Source organism: Arachis hypogaea, chromosome 20 (assembly GCF_003086295.3).
Source record: "Arachis hypogaea cultivar Tifrunner chromosome 20, arahy.Tifrunner.gnm2.J5K5, whole genome shotgun sequence".
NCBI lineage: Eukaryota > Viridiplantae > Streptophyta > Magnoliopsida > Fabales > Fabaceae > Arachis > Arachis hypogaea.
The window spans coordinates 103,328,347-103,350,397 of NC_092055.1; the positions used below are offsets into that span (position 1 = coordinate 103,328,347).

The window sequence follows — 22,051 nt, forward strand, 5'->3', positions numbered from 1 at the left end:
CATGAACCACAATTTGGTAGGATTACATGTCACAATATCCATCCAAACCCCAATCCAATTCACTGTGAGAAAGCTTCTCTAGCATGAATCCTCCATTCCTTTCCCAAGGCTCCGAAGGATTCCAATTATGGGTAGTTTCTTTCCCAAGACAACTACCCAATGGAATTAGATCGAGAAGCTTTCTAACAAAATTCAAGAGAAAAGATTGAAGAAGAAGATAAAACTATTATTGATTCATTGAATTACAATAGAGCTCCCTAACCCAATGAAAGGGGTTTAGTGAGTCATAGCTCTGAATTCAATTACAAAGGTATGAAAACTTCCCCAAAAATCCAAAGTAAAGTCCCCCTAACTTAAATTCTATCCTATTTATACACTTTCTATATTGAGCTTCTGTTGTGTTTCTTGGGCTTTGAGGCCTCTCCCTGCTTTCCTTTTGCTTTGGGTTTATGATCCATAATCTTGATGAGGCTGCTGATCCAAATTCTGTAACATTCATTGAGCCAACTTAGTGATAATCAAGTAATGACACATGACTCAACAAATTGAAATTCCAGACTCATCAATCCTTCAGGCCCAATCCATAAACCATGATATTCAATTGGGTTTCATACCAGAGTAAGTTTAAGTTAATGTTTGTGCTCAAACGCTAACTTAAACTGCAAGATTTTTGGCCCAGAAACCTTTTCTAATAGTGGCGTTTAAGTTGCAGTTTAAGCTTAAACTGCAGCTTAAACGCCAGACACTTCCAGTGATGCCTTTTGTGGAAGCACGTTTAAGCTTCAGTTTTAGGTTAAACTGAAGCTTAAACGTGGAAATGGAAGAAGGCAGCCCTGGAGGGTCACTTAGTCGAACACGTTTAAGCTTCAGTTTAAGGTTAAACTGAAGCTTAAACGTGGAGATAGGAAAGGCAGCCCTGGAGGTCGAACACGTTTAAGCTCCAGTTTAAGGTTAAACTGGAGCTTAAACGTGGAAGAGGAGAAAGGTAGCCCTGGAGGTGTCGAACACGTTTAAGCTCCAGTTTAAGGTTAAACTGGAGCTTAAACGTGGAAATGGAGAGAGCAACCCTGGAGGAGAAAACTTGGTCGAACACGTTTAAGCTCCAGTTTAAGGTTAAACTGGAGCTTAAACGTGGAATGCTCCTGGTGCCTTTCTTCCTTCTGGCGTTTAACCTCCAGTTTAAGGTTAAACTGGAGGTTAAACGTGAAAATGCTTCTTTGGTGAGAGTTTGTGTCGAACACGTTTAAGCTCCAGTTTGAGGTTAAACTGGAGCTTAAACGTGGAATTGCTCCCATGGTGAATTTCCCACTTCTGGCGTTTAACCTCCAGTTTAAGGTTAAACTGGAGGTTAAACGTGGAAATGCTTCTTTGGTGAGACTTTCATTCTGGCGTTTAACCTCCAGTTTAAGGTTAAACTGGAGGTTAAACTTCAGTTCCAGCATTTCTTAGCCTTCATGATTCTGGCGTTTAAGCTCCAGTTTAAGCTTAACTGGAACTTAAACTCCACATGTGATATTCAAGCTTCCTTTATTGATTTTGTTGCTTCCTTGCCTAGCCTCTTCTTCCCTGAAATCATCCAAACAATTGCATCAAAGTCTTACAAAATTTCATGAGAAATCTTCCATTCATAGCATTCAAGTAATATAACTAAAAACTCATGGAATTTGCATCAAAATCATACTGTTTGGATGGTTCATTGCTTTGTTATTCATTTAACCATTCTTGGTTACTTTAAGCTCAAGAACATGCATAAAACCACTAAAACTAACAGAAAAATGCTAGTGAGACTAGCCTAAGATGCCTTGGCATCACAACACCAAACTTAATACTTGCTTGTCCCTAAGCAAGTCCTGAGTTATTTGAGAAAAAAGCATGAACAGAAAGCAATCCCATTGGCTATATTAGTAAGCACTTTAAGTTCATCAGAAGGGTTTTATGCAGAAAGTTGCAGCATCACTTTTTCATTCTTATCAGGTAAGATTATCACTTTTTCATTGCATCCATCAAACACTGCTATGGCCTCTTGTTACTCTTATGTCCTTGGCACTTTTCTCTTCTTTGTTTTTCTTTTCTTTTCTTAGAGCTTCTTTGCTCCTTGTTTGCTTAGTGTCATGTGTTGCACCAGCCTTTGGCATTTTCTTTTTCTTATCAGTGCACTACACATATCCACTCCAGGCATTTTAGTTCACATTTCTTCTTGAGACATTGGTGCCCAGCACCTCTTTGTGTGACTAAATATTTTGTATTTAGGTTGCTCTTGATAATGGACTTTTGGTTGATAATCCCGGGTTAGTTAACCCAAGTTACCAAGTGTTGAAACACTCCTCAGAACCTATTCATCCAAGCATATCCTTAATACATAAACACCACAGGCATTTGTCTCAGAAGTTCAAACCATTGGTGCCTAGCTTATTTTCTCAATTTTTTTGCTTTTTGGTTGCCCTTTTTCAGTGTCTTTTTCTTCTTCTTTTTCTTTCTTTTTCATGGCCAAAGACATTTATTCATCAAGATCCATAGGCAGTTTTCAATTTCTACACAAAAAATGATAATTCTACACTCTATTTCCAGTGATCTGACTTAAACAATCAAGCATGCATACCACCACTTAATTCTATTTGATTTGTCACTAATTGAGCCAAGTTACTTTTGTTCAAACTTTTCTTTTATTTTTGGAAACAGAACAAGCATGGCAAGCACTTGTTTAAGAAGGTGAAGTTATATCCAAACATCTAGGCATTCACTTTATTCAAAGCAATAACAGACACTCATACTAAAAACTCCACATAACACTTAAATGACTTATGATGAAAGAAAGCTCATAAAGACAATTCACCAATTATCATTTGATTATTAAGGAACGAGACCACCTCTTATTTATTGCTTGGTTCTTCTTAATTCTTGGGATCCTGCTTCTTCTTGCTTCCTGCCTCTTTTTGACCACTTGTACTTCCTTTGTCTTTTCTTATGAGCTTTTTCCAGAATCCAGCCTTTTTCATTGTTTTTTCCACTCCTTTTTCAAGGATCATTGCCTTGTTTATTTCTCCTTCTTTCCTCCCTTTGAAATACTCATCAAAAGCTGGGAATGCTGGATCCATCTTGTGTAGATGTTCCCCTATGTAGTTAAGCTTGATTTGAGAACTGATGTTGTAATCAGCTTGAACTGAGTATCTTGCATTCTGTAAAGTGGTGGCTTCCTTGATTGCTAAGACATTGGCATCTTGGTGTTGGCATATGTGGCTGAAGGATTCCTGTAATTGTAAATTCTGTTCCCTTTGCAAATCTAAGAATCTTGATTCAAAGTTCCTTTGCATATCCATCATTTTCAGGTGAAAGTCCTCTTGTCTCTCCTGAGACCTCATGTATTGTTGAGACATTCCTTCTATGATTTCCTGCATTCTGCTCATATCCATGGGATCTCTGGGAATTTGTTGCCTTCTTTCTGGAATTCCTTGCTCTTCTTGCTCTTCTTCTCCTTCTTCTCCTTCTTGTCCTTCTTGCTCTGTTTCTGCTTGTTGCTCTTCTTCATTTCTTCTTTTTGTATGTCTTGGAGCAATTGGGCCAAGAGTCATTCTGTACGCAGTTATGGCCATTCCAGGATATAGCCAATTAGGTCTTTCATCTTCAAGTGGTACTTGGGCATCGATGCATAGTCTAATGATGGTGCTAGGGAAGTGGAGCCAGGATTCAGGGTCACTTTTCTCACTAAACTCTTGTATCTGTTCAGCAATGAGTTTATGAACTTTGATCTCCCCTCCCACCATAATGCAATGTAGCAAGATGGCTCTTTTAGGGACTATTTCTGAAGAGTTTACAGTGGGTAGGATGGATCTCCTAACTATTGCATACCACCCTTTAGCTTCAGGTGTTAGGTCTCCCCTTCTCAAGACTCTTGGAGCCCCTCTTGTTTTTCTCACCCATTCAGCTCTGATGGCACAAAGGTCTTCAGCAATAGTTGTATAGTCAGGTTCTCCTATCATCCTTTCCTCATAACTTGCTTGGCTGAAATGTATGTTTTTCAGTCCAAGAGTTTTCATGATTGCTTTGGGGCTGAAGTCAACTTCCACTCCTCTCACATAGCTTTTGTATGTGGGTTTCTTGGTTGAATCCTCCCTCACTGCATTTGCATGAAACTCTTTCACCAGGTTGATGTTGATTTTAGTGATTGGCTTAGTCAGGAGCTCCCACTTCCTCTTTTTGATCTTTTCCCAAACACCAGGGAACTCATCCTTTTCAAGGTCAAAGGGAACCTCGGCTAGTACCGTTTTAGGTCTCATCCATTCGGCTTGAATCTCATGAAAAACTGATTTGTATCTCCATGCATCGAATTCCCTGTTCTCCTCCATTGGCTGCTTGTCTTTTCTTCTTTTGTGGCTAGATGAAGCTGCCATTGGTTCTTTAGTTTTGGGTAAGTGACAAGCTAAAGTTGACAAGGTGAAGCAAGAAGTGTTGTTGGAAGTGTGGTGAGGTTGTTTTCGGCAAGAGATAGTTATGCTATGATGAAGAAAATGTGCATGAAGGAGATTTGGTGGTGTTGAACTCGTTCCCCAAGTGGTTCTTTATAGTGCCCGTAAGTGAAAAATGGACGGCTAGGGTGGTTTGTGAAGGGTGGCTTGATGGTAAATATATGAATTAGGGAGAAGGACGAATTGCTTTTCATTTTCTTGGAAGTATTCTGGGTGCATTAGGTTGTACATGTAGCTATCTTTTCTTGCAGAACTTCCTTTTCCCATGTGTTAGTTTCAAAGACTTGTGAACTTTCTTTTTGACCAAGCACCGTACCTCCCTTTGTCTTTTTCCTCCATTTTTGTCTTTTCTTTTATACCTGCACAAACAAACAAGTTTGCTATCATTTTTCGGTCCATGTGAATGATGAATAGTACTTGCACATGTAAATCAATGATTGACTTCATGAGCTTATAGCCGTGACTTTTGTATGTATGCACACTTATTACTGGACACCAAACTTAGTGTTTGGTAAAGTCTCCTGATGACATGAAATCCATATTGGTTGTCCTTAATGAATGTGCATAATTCTAATAAATCATAGTCACTTTGGCTCTTTGATTCTAAACAAATTTACTACCCTAAGTAATTGAAACCAAAGTATTAAAACATGCGAATGGTATACTTGTCATGAATTTCGAAATCCAGAGGAACTTCTTGCTTTTCATGAACCGTGTTCAAAGAGGAACACCAAACTTAATGTTTGGTTGTGCACTTTGAATGAAAAATTGAATGCATTTTGAATAAAATTTGGGGTGCCTTCAGGCACACCAAACTTAGAGACAAATTGTATTTTACATGCAATGTTTAGTGCACTCTTTCAGCAGTTGTCCTGAGGATTCAAGTTCATGCATAAGAAACCATGCTTTATTAAATGCACAACAAAACAAAAAAAAAAGTAAGGATATTAAAACATGGGTTGCCTCCCATGAAGCGCTTCTTTAACGTCACTAGCTTGACGGTTGTCCCTTGTTAGGGTGGATTGTAGTGCTTGACGTCTTCTCCTCTCACTATGAAAACGTCCCCACTTGATTCCTTCATGATTTCTAAATGTTCCATAGAAAGAACTTTCCTGATTGTGAACACTTGAGGGAGCTGGGAAGGAATGGTTTTTAGGCCAGGTGGAATTGGCAGATAATGGCTTGATATCACTTTATCTCCCGGAGAGAAACCTTCAGTGGGAATTTTCTTGTTTCTCCACCCTCTTGGCAATTTCTTTACAATTCTTCCCTTTCTCCTGAGGATTTCTTCATTGACCCTTATGCCATGAGGATCCTTCTGATCTGTTTCCATTGATTCTTGTGGCTTTAACTCTTGCAACTCTCGTTTGCCTTCCAAGGACTGTTTTAGAGTTTCAGTTGCTGGCTTGCTTTCCACCAAACATAGATGGCTACTATCATCCTTAGGCTTTTCCGATTCTGGTTCAGGCTCAGATGCAGGTTTGAAAACTTTGAAAATGAGCTGTTCATCACGTACTCTCAGAATTAGCTCTCCTTGTTCTACATCTATGATCGCTCTAGTAGTGGCTAGAAATGGCCTGCCCAGAATGATAGGGTATAGGTAGCTTTCCTCCATGTCCAAAATGACGAAGTCTGTGGGGAAGTAATAATCTCCCACTCTAACCAGCACATTCTCAACTACCCCTTCAGCTTGCTTCTGAGTTTTGTCAGCTAGTTGTATGATTACATCAGTGGATCTCACCTCATTCAGTTGTAGCCTCTTCATGAGAGTTAGAGGCATCACATTTATGCTAGCTCCTAGATCACAGAATCCTCTATCAATTTTTGTTCCCCCTATGATGCAGGGGATATGAAAACTTCCTGGGTCTGTTTTCTTAGAAACTGTGTCCTTCTTGATGAGGGCACTGCATTCTTTGTTCATTGTTACCGTTTGTCCTCCCTTCAAAACTCTTTTCTTGCTCAACAATTCTTTTAAATACTTGATATGTGTAGGCATTTGCTGGAGAATCTCAAGAAAGGGAATATTAATATGGAGAGACTTAAATGTCTCTAAAAACCTTGAATAGGTTTTCCCTTTTTCTCCTCCTCCCAACCTCTGAGGAAATGGTGCTTTTGGTTGATATGCTTCCATCATGCCTTTTTGCAGTTCCTTGGCTTGCTCAGTTTCACTTTCCTGCTTAGCTTCTTCCACACTTTCCTTCAAGATTTCTGGCTCCTGTTTTGAGGGTCTGATTCCTTCTTCTTCTGAGACTTCCTTCAATATAGTGATGGCCTTGCAGTCTTCCCATCTCACTCCCTTTTGTTCCCCTTTAGGATTCTTTTCCGTGTCACTAGGGAACACTGCAGTGGACTTGGGGGCTTGTTGGGATAGCTCTCCTACTTGAGACTCCATCCTCTTTAGTCTTTCACCATGGTCCCTTAAGGTAGATCTCACCTCATCCCTAAAGCTTTTCAACTCACTTACGTCCTGACCCATGTTTGCCAGCCTTCCTTCTATCCTGTTTAATTGATCTTGAAATTGTTGGTTCGGATTAGGTTGGGTAGGTTGATTATTTTGGCCATGATATGATGGTTGGGAGTAAGTGTTTTGTGTGGCTTGGTATGATCTTTGGTTGGAGTTTTGGTATGTGGACTTGTTATGTTGGTTTTGCTGGTTTCCCCACCCAAAGTTTGGGTGGTTTTTCCAGCCTGGGTTGTAAGTGTTGGAATGTGGATCATATGGTTGCCTTTGTTGATTTCCTACATAATTGGCCTCTTCCCAATCACCTCCTTCAGTGCTTTCTTCCTCTTGATCTTGTGTGTGTATCGCAGCCACTTGCTTTGTTTCTAATTTCCTGGTGAGCTCTGCTAGTTGCTTGGCAAACACCTTGTTTTGGGCTAGGATTGTATCAACATGGTTCAGCTCCATGACTCCCTTAGTGTTGTGTCTCTCTGATGCATAGTAGTACTCATTCTCAGCCACTGTCTCAATCACTTCAATGGCTTCTTCCACAGTCTTTTCCTGTTCAATGAACCTCCTGATGAATGGTCTACAGCCTTCCTTGATTCATAAGAGAGTCCATCATAGAAAATGTGCAATTGCACCCAGTCATGGAACATGTCTGGTGGGCATTTCCTTGTCAAATCCTTGAATCTCTCCCATGCCTCGTAGAGAGTTTCACCATCTTGTTGTCTAAAAGTCTGAACCTCAGATCGAAGCCTATTGACCTTTTGTGGGGGGTAGAAACGTGCCAGAAACTTGCTTTCCACCTCGTCCCATGTTGTTAGGCTCCCCCTTGGGAATGATTCCAGCCACTTAGCTGCCTTGTCCCTAAGTGAAAATGGGAACAAAAGCAGTTTATAGGCATCTTCCTGAACTCCATTGGACTTCACAGTGTCGCAAATTCTCAGGAATTTTGTGAGATGTTGGTTTGGGTCTTCATTAGCACTCCCACCAAATGAACAATGATTCTCCACAAGTGATATTAGCTGTGGTTTGAGCTCAAAATTGTTGGCCTGAATGGGTGGTTTCTGAATGCTGCTACCACAATTCCCAGAGGTTGGGTTTATGTATGAACTAAGAACCCTCCTCTCAGGAATGGCATTGTTTCCATCAGCTCTCTCATGGTTGTGAACTTCTCTATCCATGTTGAGATCTAGAGCTTCCTCAAAATTGTCCTCAGATTCTCCTTCAGATTCTTCTTCTCTCAGTACTCTCTTCCCTCTTGCTTCCCTTCTAAGTCTATGAAGGGTCCTCTCTGGTTTGGTATATGGAGGAGTTGATGTCTCTCCTCTCCTACCTGTCATACAAGAACACAGCAAAGGCAACAAACAAGTGAAATACTCTTGGTTAATGGAAGAGTATGGTTAGAGCAGTTAAGGAATTAATTCAAACAGTTAGTGAGTCAGTGAGTTAGTTGCTTGAATTTAAAGGCATAAAGAAAGAAAGCATGTAACAGAGTGCAGAAATTAAAATTCAACAAGTAACTTGTACTGAATTAATCAAAACAAAAAAAAATGCTCAATCTAGTTAACTTCCAATTTGAGAATTGTCAATCGAAAACCAATCCCCGGCAACGGCGCCATAAACTTGATGCGCATAAACTTGTTATGCTACGATTTAGGAAATTGCACGATCGGCAAAATTCCTTCCGGCAAGTGCACCGGTTATCGTCAAGTAAAAACTCACAATAGAGTGAGGTCGAATCCCACAAGGATTGGTTGAGTGAGCAATTCGGATTAGAAGTATGTTCTAGTTGAGCGGAATCAAGATTTAGATGAGAATTGCGGAATGTAAAATTGCATGAATTAAAGAGCGAGAAGCTAAATTGCTGAAATTAAAAGGGAATGGGGGTGATTGCATGAATTTAATTGCAGAATGTAAAGAGAAAGTGGTAAATCAGAAATGGGAATTCATTGGGTGTTAGGAGATATTGAGATCTCCGAATCAAAACAACTTTTATCCCTTCCTCAACCAATGCATTCATTAAATTTTGCTTGGCAATCTTATATGATTGGATCCCAATCCCTTGGCTCACCAATTCTCTCTAAAAACAAACAAATTCCCAATCCCTTGGTTTAAATGTTCATAAGAAGAGATGATGCTCGATCACTGATTATACCACACAGTTTCATGAACCACAATTTGGTAGGATTACATGTCACAATATCCATCCAAACCCCAATCCAATTCACTGTGAGAAAGCTTCTCTAGCATGAATCCTCCATTCCTTTCCCAAGGTTCCGAAGGATTCCAATTATGGGTAGTTTCTTTCCCAAGACAACTACCCAATGGAATTAGATCGAGAAGCTTTCTAACAAAATTCAAGAGAAAAGATTGAAGAAGAAGATAAAACTATTATTGATTCATTGAATTACAATAGAGCTCCCTAACCCAATGAAAGGGGTTTAGTGAGTCATAGCTCTGAATTCAATTACAAAGGTATGAAAACTTCCCCAAAAATCCAAAGTAAAGTCCCCCTAACTTAAATTCTATCCTATTTATACACTTTCTATATTGAGCTTCTGTTGTGTTTCTTGGGCTTTGAGGCCTCTCCCTGCTTTCCTTTTGCTTTGGGTTTATGATCCATAATCTTGATGAGGCTGCTGATCCAAATTCTGTAACATTCATTGAGCCAACTTAGTGATAATCAAGTAATGACACATGACTCAACAAATTGAAATTCCAGACTCATCAATCCTTCAGGCCCAATCCATAAACCATGATATTCAATTGGGTTTCATACCAGAGTAAGTTTAAGTTAATGTTTGTGCTCAAACGCTAACTTAAACTGCAAGATTTTTGGCCCAGAAACCTTTTCTAATAGTGGCGTTTAAGGTGCAGTTTAAGCTTAAACTGTAGCTTAAACGCCAGACACTTCCAGTGATGCCTTTTGTGGAAGCACGTTTAAGCTTCAGTTTTAGGTTAAACTGAAGCTTAAACGTGGAAATGGAAGAAGGCAGCCCTGGAGGGTCACTTAGTCGAACACGTTTAAGCTTCAGTTTAAGGTTAAACTGAAGCTTAAACGTGGAGATAGGAAAGGCAGCCCTGGAGGTCGAACACGTTTAAGCTCCAGTTTAAGGTTAAACTGGAGCTTAAACGTGGAAGAGGAGAAAGGTAGCCCTGGAGGTGTCGAACACGTTTAAGCTCCAGTTTAAGGTTAAACTGGAGCTTAAACGTGGAAATGGAGAGAGCAACCCTGGAGGAGAAAACTTGGTCGAACACGTTTAAGCTCCAGTTTAAGGTTAAAATGGAGCTTAAACGTGGAATGCTCCTGGTGCCTTTCTTCCTTCTGGCGTTTAACCTCCAGTTTAAGGTTAAACTGGAGGTTAAACGTGAAAATGCTTCTTTGGTGAGAGTTTGTGTCGAACACGTTTAAGCTCCAGTTTGAGGTTAAACTGGAGCTTAAACGTGGAATTGCTCCCATGGTGAATTTCCCACTTCTGGCGTTTAACCTCCAGTTTAAGGTTAAACTGGAGGTTAAACGTGGAAATGCTTCTTTGGTGAGACTTTCATTCTGGCATTTAACCTCCAGTTTAAGGTTAAACTGGAGGTTAAACTTCAGTTCCAGCATTTCTTAGCCTTCATGATTCTGGCGTTTAAGCTCCAGTTTAAGCTTAACTGGAACTTAAACTCCACATGTGATATTCAAGCTTCCTTTATTGATTTTGTTGCTTCCTTGCCTAGCCTCTTCTTCCCTGAAATCATCCAAACAATTGCATCAAAGTCTTGCAAAATTTCATGAGAAATCTTCCATTCATAGCATTCAAGTAATATAACTAAAAACTCATGGAATTTGCATCAAAATCATACTGTTTGGATGGTTCATTGCTTTGTTATTCATTTAACCATTCTTGGTTACTTTAAGCTCAAGAAAATGCATAAAACCACTAAAACTAACAGAAAAATGCTAGTGAGACTAGCCTAAGATCATTCAAACCTCTTGATGTCAGATTTCCAAAGCCACTAACATCAGATCATTCAAACCTCTACAACTTAAGTTATGTCCCTTTGAAGATGAAGAGGTCAGGCTGGTAACTCTGCAGTGACGTGTTTTTCTCCTTGTGTTTTCGGGGTCAATATCTTCCTAAATTCCAGTGTCCATAATAAAGTGTTATATATGGTTGGAAAGCCCTAGATATCTACTTTCTAATGGCACTGGAATCATCCCAGTTGGAGGTTTGTAGCTCAAGATATCTTCATTTGAATGAGAGGAGGTCAGGATGGCATATGCTCTGGCGTGCCACGCGCAATGCTTGGCGTGCCACGCCCATAGTGGGGCTCAAAATTACTCCTCTAGAACTTAAGCCTGGCGTGCCATGCCCAAGACACCAAGTGGCACGCCCTCTTTGAGATCTTGACTTCACAACTTGGCGTGCCACGCCTATAGCACCAAATGGCACGCCCTCTTTGAGACTTGGCTTCACAACTTGGCGTGCCACACTCAGAGCACCAAGTGGCACGCACTCTTTGAGACTTGGCTTCACAACTTGGCGTGCCACGCCCAGAGCCCCAAGTGGCACGTCCATGTAAAATTCTTCAACCTTCTTTGCTGGAATGTTGGCTTGGCGTGCCACGTCCAGAGCTCCAAGTGGCACATCCATTGATGAGAATTGGCTTCAAAATCTTGGCGTGCCATGCCCAGAGCTTCAAGTGGCACGCCCAGCTTCACACACCCAACTTTATTTGTTGTTTTCTTCCCTTTTTGTTGCTCTTTTCACCTGAAATTCAACACAACCCATTTCAAAGTAATGTACCATAATATTTATCATTTGGCTCATGAAATTGCATTTAATCAATGAGATTATGCTCTTTTTATGGTCCTTTTAGATAAGAAAAATGGGTAGATGATGCAAGTCATCACAACACCAAACTTAAGCTTTGCTTGTCCTCAAGCAAACAAAGAATCATGCAATAAAGTTTGACAAACCAAGATGAGAAGAGTAGCAATTTTTATGTTCTTGGTTGGCTAGTTTCTTATGGATGCTACAATCACAAAAGAGATTTAAATGATTGATGCTTCTATCTAGCTCATTGAAAGAGCTGAAGATTGATGGTTTAGAAGTTATAGTAAACTCTCGTTGCAAGTATAGTTACTAAACCAAGCAATCAACCTTTCTTACAAACGTTTTGGTTGTCACAAGTAACAAACCCCTTTTAAAATTGATAATCGAGTATTTAAACCTCGGGTCGTCTTCTCAAGGAATTGCAGGGAGGTGTTCTTATTATTGGTTGTGAGTTTGTAAATTGGGGGTTTTTAATGTATAAGATAAAAAGCGAGAATAGTAAATGACAAGAAAGTAAATTGTATTAATTTAAATAGATAATAAAACTCTTGGCAAGGTATAAGAACTTGAAGTCCTATCCTTATCAATTGTGATGAGAATTGGATTTTAATCCCACTTTGTTAACCTCTAACTATGAAGGTAAATCAAGTGGATTAATTAGCTTAATCCTCAGGTCGTAGTCAATTCCTATGGAAAGACTAGAGTTATTGGAGCAACTCCCAATTTCAACCACTGCTTTATTTGACAGCTCAAGCGTTACCAATTACTTAACCAAAGCCAAAAGGGAGAATTCTAAATTAAATTAAAAGCATTCATGTAAATAAAGCAAAGGAAAATTAAATCTAAAAACACCTCAAATAATATTAATTAAGAAATCAAATCTAACATGAATATTCATAAATTAATTGGAAAAATAAATAAAAGAAGCATTGAACCTGTGATTGAAGTTGTAAGTTGAAATAATAAAGTTGAAATCCTAATCCTAATCCTAATCCTAAGAGAGAGGAGAGAACCTCTCTCTCTAAAAACTACATCTAAAACTAAAATTGTGAATTATGAGAGCATGATCATGAATGGATGCATTCCCCCACTTTATAGCCTCTAATCTGTGCGTTCTGGGCTGAAAACTAGGTCAAAAACAGCTCAGAAATCACTCTCCAGCAATTTCTGGTACGTTCAGGTTGCGGCAAAGCAACGCGGAGGCGTCGTCCACGCGTTAACGTGGATTGAAGTTCGCAGATGCGACGCGGGCGCGTCATTCACGTGTTTGCATTGCCTAACTTTGGGGCAGCTATAGAAAATTATATATCAAATCGAAGCCCCGAACGTTAGCTTTCCAACGCAACTAGAACTGCATAATTTGGACCTCTGTAGCTTAAGTTATGACCGTTTGAATGCGAAGAGGTCAGGCTGACGGCTTTGCAGTTCCTTCAACTTCTTATATTCCTTCCGCTTTTGCATGCTTCCTTTCCATCCTCCAAGCCATTCCTGCCCTATAATCTCTGAAAACATTTAATACACATATCAAGACATCTAATGGTAATAAGAGAGGATTAATATTAGCAATTGTAAGATCAAAGAAGAATGTTTTCAATCATAGCACATAATTAGGAAGGCAAATGTAAAACCATGCAAATAGTATGAATAAGTGGGTAAAGAGTTGATAAAAACCACTCAATTGAGCACAAGATAAACCATAAAATAGTGGTTTATCAACCTCCCCACACTTAAACATTAGCATGTCCTCATGCTAAGCTCAAGAGAAGCTATAAAGATGAAGAGGAATGGTAGATTAATATGCAATGCAACCTATCTATATGAATGCAACTACATGCAAAATGTTTCTACCTACTTGGTTAAAAGCAAACAAGTTCTCCAAGACAAATACAAACTAATTTCCACTAATTTAAATCGTACAATAAAAAGCAAGTAAACTTGTAAGAAGACAGCTCATGAAAGCAGGGAACATTGAATCAAGCCTTAAACCCTCACTGGTAGTGTATATCACTCTAGTCTCTCAAGTGTATAGGGTAATTCACTCTACTCTTCTCTAATCATGCATTATAAACTTTGTTCTTCATCTAACCAATCAACAAATATTTAATGTACCAATGCAAACATCATGAGGTCTTTTTAAGGTTGTAATGGGGCTGAGGTAAAAGTAAGGATATATGTATGGCCAAGTGAGCTTTATAAAGTGAATCCTTGATTAGTCTAAGATCTCACCTAACATATACATACTTTATATAATTTTAAAATACTTTACCTAGCTACCCAAATTTTCCCACTTTTGTATTACATGCTCATGTATCAAACTTATTTTTGAATTTTGTCCCATGTGCATTGATTCTTTTTATTTTGCATTTGGGATAATATTATTTTTTTTCTTTTTTTTTTGTATCCCCTTATTTAATTACTTAATTTTTTTGAATATTTTTTTTTCAATGCACATGATAATTTAATTATTTTGATTTCATATGAGCATGCTTCCCAAATTTTCAAATAACTTATTCAATTTAATTTCCTATTTTTTCCGTATCATCCCATGTTCCCATAAAATTCCCCACACTTAAATTATACACAATATCTATCTTAAGCTAACCAAGGATTCAACTTGAAATTTTTATTTTGTTTTTCTGCTTAAGGCTAGTAATGTGGTTATGAAACAGAAGGGAGTTAAAAAGTTCAAAGTGGCTAACAAGGGTGATGTAAAAGGTAGGCTTATTTGGGATAAGTGAGCTAATAACAAATAATGGCCTCAATCATATGCACGCATGTAAATATATTATATATTGGACATATAGAATGGAACAAAATCTAGATTGCAGTTATAGAGAAGTGAACACACAAGAATAAATATTATGGTTAAATAATGTAACCATATAAATAAGCTCAAAATTTCACAGGTTGTGTGTTCTTTGGCTCAAAAACCATGTTCCAAATACAACTTCAAACAAATTTAACACATAAATTTTTTTAATTTAAATTAGTGAAATACTATAAAAATTTCTTGAAAAAGAAAATATTACTTCAACCAAGTAGTAACTAAATGCATAAAATCAAATAAACATGCAATTAAACATACAAATGCAACAATGAACTAACAAATAAAGTAAAATATTGGTGTTTGAGAAGAGAATAACTAACCCATGGAGATCGGTATCGACCTCCCCACACTTAAAGATTGCACCGTCCTCGGTGCATGCTGAGATGTGCAGGTGGACGGGTTGTTCCAACTGGTGCTTTTCTGCAAATATTGTGCAGATGGACTTGTCTTGCTTCCCCATGTAAATGTCTTCCGGTTCCCTTCCGGGTGGCCATCCTGAAAGAAAAAGGGAAGAAAAGTAACCCAGAAATAGAGATAAGAAAATAAATGAAGTATGGGTGGGTTAATGCCAAATGAAAAGGGTCTCATTTACATGGAAGCTTCAACATGTACGTGAGAAAACAATAGAAGCCATGGCATACCAGTGGTACAAAATTTGTAACAATGGGGAAGAGAGTGCAAGACAATATAAATTAATGTCAATGCAAAATTAATACAAATATCATAAAAGATTAGCATTGACTTAAATAATATTACCCAACAGTGTAAAACAAGTCACTGAGCACCAAAATAAATTCAAAAAAAGATGCAACAGTTGAATAAGAACATTGTAACACCAATGGAAAGAAAAAAATAATAATAAATTTAGAAGATAAAAATATGCACAAAATTAAAATGCAATGAATGAAAGTATGTAATTAAGTAAAAGAGAATGAAAGTAAAGAAGGAAGAAGAATAGAAGAAAGAAATAAGAATGGAAAAAGAAAAATTAGGATTTGGGGGAAGAAAAGATATGATATTTGGCGCTGATCTGGATAAGTTGTGCGGCGCAGGCGACGCGGATGCATGGGTGACGCGGTCGTTTGGTGCGCGATAAGGTCAGGTGACGCGGACGCGTGGGTCACGCGATCGCGTGGCCTGAGTTGTGTGATTGGCGTGAGTGCAGCTTTGCATTCGCACAACTCTCTGTTCGAAACTCTTTTCGCCAAATTTTTGGGTGACGCGGTCGCGTGGTTGACGCGATCGCGCGGGTGGCCTTATTTCCAATATAACGCGGACGCGTGGGGCACGCGGTCGTGTGATAGGGCTTGTGCTTCTAGCACGAGTCCAGCACAATTCCAGCTCAACTTTCGGCCATACACCTTTTTACGTCGATTTACAGGGCCACGCAGTCGCGTGGGTGACACGGACGCGTGGGAGGCATTTTTCCCACATGACGCGGACGCGTCAGCAACGCGGTCGCGTGGATCAATTTGTGCCAGAGGCACGCCTCCAGCCACGCTCTCGCGTGACTCTCTGTTCACTTTTCTTTTCTCCTAATGCACTTGTGACGCGGACGCGTCAGCGACGCTGCCGCGTCGCGTGCGTGCTTTTTTTTTTTTTTTGATGCAGTATGCAATATGCAGAATGCAGAATGCAAATGCTGATATGGATGTTATGCAAAACTCCAGGTTCAATATGATAAAATAAAATAAAACTCGAAAACAAATAAAATTAAATAAAAATTGAAAGAGGAACAATCATACCATGGTGGGTTGTCTCCCACCTAGCACTCTTAGTTAAAGTCCTTAAGTTGGACATTTGATGAGCTTCCTGTTATGGTGGCTTGTGCTTGAACTCATCCAGGAATCTCCACTAATGTTTGTAATTCCAATGGCCTCCGGGATCCCAAACTAGGCGCAGAAAGCCTTCAAGTAAGTTAAAGCAAGTGACAAGGCCCCAAGAGTGCTGATTTCTAGATTGAATTCCGGGGTCCCAGACCTTGCCTTTGCACCCATCTTCTTGTTGATCATCATTTTTCCACTTGGGTGGTGAACAGTCGAAATTCTTACTGAGACATCCAAACAGCTTCCTAGACCCATTCAGTTGAGCTTTATACCAACCTTTGCGTTTAAACTTAAAGCTTCCAACCATAATGAACCTTGCTGGACAATTCTTACCACTGGCCATCTTCTTCTTACTCTTAATGCCACAAAGAGCTCTAAGTTGACCATCCGTCTCCAGTAGCCCATATTCAAGTGGGATTAGAAAGCTAAGGGATATGAATTTTACCCACTTGAATGTTGTGAAGGATGATGGAAACTTAGGGGGAGGGGTCTCCAATAACTTTGGCAAGGTGATTTCAAGCTCCACTCCCTTGTGCTCTTTGACAATTTCCACCTCTTTGCAAACTTCTTTAATTTCAACCTCTTCCTCTTGGTAGCTTTCTTCCAATTCAATCTCTTCTTCATTACTTACCAAGGGCATGGGAGGTAGTGCTTTTTCTTCTTTAATTTTCATCTCTTGACCAACCTCTTCCAAGTCTTCAACCATGATATGCCTTGGAGGTTGTACACCCTCCTCAGCATCAATTTCAATTGCCTTGGAAGGAGGTTCTGTTACCTGACTTTCCCATGGAGGGTCAGCATCTCCTAAGTCTGCAACCACTTCTTCCTCTTCAATAATTACAGCTTCCTCCACTTGTTCCAGCACAAAGTCATGCTCCGTACTGTCCACTGGAGTTTCTAATATCTCCTTCATGCTACGTTCTTCATTAGATTGTCCACATGAAACCATGGGGGTTTCTTGAGTGTCCGAACGTCAGGAAGATAATTGATTTATTGCTTGATTCAATTGGTGAAGGGTTGCAAGAAATTGATCCACTATTTCCTTGTGACGATCCTGTGATTCTTGTTACGCTTGGATATCATAAGTAGGACCATAAGGCTCTTGGATTGATGGATATGAATATGGTGCATATGGAGGTGGTGGTTCTTGGGAGTAATTGGGTTGGAATTGGGGTGGTTCTATATATGGTTCATATGGTTCATAAGGTGGTTGGTATGGTGGATGTGTGTTAGGATCATATGAAGGTGAATGGTGGTAGTTGGCTTGTGAGTGTGGTGGTTCAAAGTTGTGTTGAGGAGGTTCATAGGCATATGATAGGGGTCCATCATATCTATCATCTTGTTATGCCCCCCTGGAATGGCTATTGACTATAGTAATTTGGTGGATGTTGGTTGTCACTGAAGGGTCCACCATAACTATTGTCTTGGTATGCATCGTGAAATGGTCTTTGTCTGTGGTACTGTGGAAGATGTTGTTGCCGGAAGGGTTGATCAGATCCTCGTGGCTCCTTCCATCTCTGATTGTTTTGACCTTGATGCATGTTCCTGTTATAATTTCCATTCTTTGCAACAACATTGGAACCAAACTCAAAGCGAAAGGGGTGAGAACTCATAGTTAGTTAATAAAAATTTAAAAACAAAAATAAAAGCAATTTTGAAATTCAAATTTTTGAATTTGAAAGTTAAAATTTGAATTTTGAATTTTTAAATTTGAAATTTGAAGATTAAAATTTGAAATTTTAAAATTTGAATTTTAAATTTTGAAAATTGAAAATTGATTTTTTTTTAAAATAAGATAGGATAAGATAAAAATTTTTAAAATAAAAATCTAAATTTTTTTTTCGAAAAAATCAATTTAAAAGTAAATATTTACAATAACCAATAATAAGGCACACGTTTGCAATTCTCCGGCAACGGCGCCATTTTGAAAGAGCTGAAGATTGATGGTTTAGAAGTTATAGTAAACTCTCGTTGCAAGTATAGTTACTAAACCAAGCAATCAACCTTTCTTACAAACGTTTTGATTGTCACAAGTAACAAACCCCTTTTAAAATTGATAACCGAGTATTTAAACCTCGGGTCATCTTCTCAAGGAATTGCAGCGAGGTGTTCTTATTATTGGTTGTGAGTTTGTAAATTGGGGGTTTTTAATGTATAAGATAAAAAGCGAGAATAGTAAATGGCAAGAAAGTAAATTGTATTAATTTAAATAGATAATAAAACTCTTGGCAAGGTATAAGAACTGGAAGTCCTATCCTTATCAATTGTGATGAGAATTGGATTTTAATCCCACTTTGTTAACCTCTAACTATGAAGGTAAATCAAGTGGATTAATTAGCTTAATCCTCAGGTCCTAGTCAATTTCTATGGAAAGACTAGAGTTATTGGAGCAACTCCCAATTTCAACCACTGCTTTATTTGACAGCTCAAGCGTTACCAATTACTTAACCAAAGCCAAAAGGGAGAATTCTAAATTAAATTAAAAGCATTCATGTAAATAAAGCAAAGCAAAATTAAATCTGAAAACACCTCAAATAATATTAATTAAGAAATCAAATCTAACATGAATATTCATAAATTAATTGAGAAAATAAATAAAAGGAACATTGAACCTGTGATTGAAGTTATAAGTTGAAATAATAAAGTTGAAATCTTAATCCTAATCCTAATCCTAAGAGAGAGGAGAGAACCTCTCTCTCTAAAAACTACATCTAAAACTAAAATTGTGAATTATGAGAGCATGATCATGAATGGATGCATTCCCCCACTTTATAGCCTCTAATCTGTGTGTTCTGGGCTGAAAACTGGGTCAAAAATAGCCCAGAAACGGCTCCTAGTGATTTTTGGTACGTTCAGGTTGCGGCAAAGTGACGCGGAGGCGTCGTCCACGCGTTAGCGTGGATTGAAGTTCGCAGGTGCGACGCGGGTGCGTCATTCACGCGTTCGCATTGCCTAACTTCAAGGCAGCTATGGCAAATTATATATCAAATCGAAGCCCCGGACGTTAGCTTTCCAACGCAACTGGAACCGCATCATTTATATCTCTGTAGCTTACGTTATGATCGTTTGAATGCGAAGAGGTCAGGCTGACAGCTTTGCAGTTCCTTCAACTTCTTGTATTCCTTCTGCTTTTGCATGCTTCCTTTCCATCCTCCAAGCCATTCCTGCCCTATAATCTCTAAAAACACTTAACACACATATCAAGGCATCTAATGGTAATAAGAGAGGATTAATATTAGCAATTGTAAGATCAAAGAAGCATGTTTTCAATCATAGCACATAATTAGGAAGGCAAATGTAAAACCATGCAAATAGTATGAATAAGTGGGTAAAGAGTTGATAAAAACCACTCAATTGAGCACAAGATAAACCATAAAATAGTGGTTTATCACTCATTTTATGAAATCTTTTTCTTTATGTTCCTTCCTTGAAGCGAGCTTTTAATTCTTTTCTTATCTTAGCTTCTTGGGTGCTTTGCACCATGTGTTGAAAGCTACGACTCTAAATGCTTTATTTTTCAGTATTACCACTTGATACATAAGCACCACAAGCATTTAATTAGAGGAATCTTTAAGCTCATTTGTTTCTTTTCTTTACTCTCTAATAATTGATACTCAGAGCCTTGAGCTTTGAGGGAGTGCTTTTGCACTTGAGCCTAGCCTTGACTCTAAGTGTTTTGTTTTCAAGCTTTTTGCTTGATACATAAACACCACAAGTCCTTAACAATTGAATTGTCATTGGTACTCAGAGCCTTCATCTTTCTCATTCTTTCCCTTTTCTTTTCATGCCTTACTTGCATTTGCTTCTTCAAGGTTTTCATGATTTCGAAAATTTCATAAAATGTCCTAGATGAAAACTTCAATTAAACAAATTCAAATGCAATTGAGCAACAATAATCATGCTAGCCTTCCAATACTTATATTCCCATGCTAAGTTCTTCTTTAATGACCTTGTTTGTTTATGATCATGAAACTAAATTGCTTTTGAACTCACAAAACTCAAGATGGTAGTCATAATGTCATAGCACATGTTACAATTCAACAATCAAGCTATGCTTATTCACAACACACATGCATACAAAGGAAATAGAAGACAATCATACAATATAAATGTATTGGAAATAAGAAAGAGGAAAAGGAACTTTACCATCTTGTAGTTCATCTTCATTGTTGTTGTCACCTTCCTCTTATTCTTCCCCTTCCTACACCAAACTTAGAATGATTGCTTGTCCTCAAGCAGCAAATAAAACAGTGGTGATGGGGTTTATGATGGGTCATGAGTGTCTTACACAATGAAATGTGGGTAATGCATGTGCTCAAGCAAGCAAAGATAAGGATACAATAAGGGCACAAGAAGTAAAAACAGAGACAATATGATTGCATTAATAAGTGGTGTGTGCATGGTACTTTGCATGAAAGGTAAGTGGTAACACCAAACTTAGTATGACACTTTCATTTTAGAATGAAGCAAGTACCCAGTGAAGAATGAAAGTCAAATTGTTGCATGGCAACACCAAACTTAGAATGCAATCATATGTCAAGTTATTGAAAGTAAACTAAGTAAAGAAAGGAAATGTTACCTACGGTTGGGTTGCCTCCCAACAAGCACTCTTTTAGTGTCATTAGCTTGACATGTTGTTCTCAACTTTCTTCCTCTTCTTCCAATTTGTCAAGAGAAATGACCTCAAGGAGAGAGAAGAGCAAGTTGATGTCCCCTGTGTTGGCCTCTTCCCAACAAGCTTTCTTTTGTTTTTTGCTTGATTTGTTTTGCTTGTTGGGGCAGGGGTTGGATTGTTTGCAGTTGACATTTTCTTCTTTATGAATGTTGCCCTTTGTGTCTTGGTCACAATCCTTATTTCAGCATTTTGGTTGATTGCCTTCACTTCTTTGTTTTCAGAACTTGGGTGTTGTGAGATGGTTGGAGTATCCTCTTTATCAAGAACTTCTTGGAATGGTGACTCTCTTGGTACAAAGATCTCTTCTTCTTGCCCTACCAATTCCTCATTTTCACCTTCATTAAGCACTTCTCCACTCCTTAGACTGATGGCATGATATTCTTCCCCTGGCCAAGTGAAGACATTGGTTGGTTCATCAACAAAATATTGTGCCAATTGTCTCATTTGCTCTTCTTGATTTCTCCTTGAGATTTCCATATCTTCAATCACCTCTCTTACATTTTGCCTTCAAAACTCACTGAGTTGGGCAATAAAGAGATATCTCTTGGAGAGTTCTTCTATTACAAATTCTAGAAGATTTTGTGGAGGTGCATAGGTTGGACAATTACGGGATGATAGTCCTTGAAGAATGGGGTATGCAGCATTAAAATCCCTTCCAAAGCCAAAATTTATGTAGGTGTCATAACAATATGAACTGTTTTGTGGCCCTGGGAGGTATTCCATTTTATTTGATTCCTCATACTCTATCATTCCTTGGTGATATTCCCAGCCACCATTAGGATAATGACTAGAATCATTTTGTTGTGGTGGACATATCCCATATGACATGATTGATCAAAATGTGCGGTAGACTACATTCTTACTTGCAAAATACTCTGTCTCAAACAATATTCACCAAAAGAAATTTGAATCCCATTGTCACAGATGAGGGATTCTTAGTGAAGCAATAACACAAACACCTTACTAGCAAGAGAAAATTAAAAGAAAATAAATG

The 22,051-nt window shown here is 38.6% G+C and overlaps 1 non-coding gene across 1 annotated transcript; it reads left to right on the forward strand.

The window, feature by feature from the left end:
• Positions 1-7,560: 7,560 nt before the first annotated feature.
• LOC112787383 (small nucleolar RNA R71) lies at positions 7,561-7,664 on the forward strand. The gene has a single exon (XR_003194799.1). It is a non-coding gene; the product is annotated as a small nucleolar RNA R71 (small nucleolar RNA).
• Positions 7,665-22,051: the final 14,387 nt, after the last annotated feature.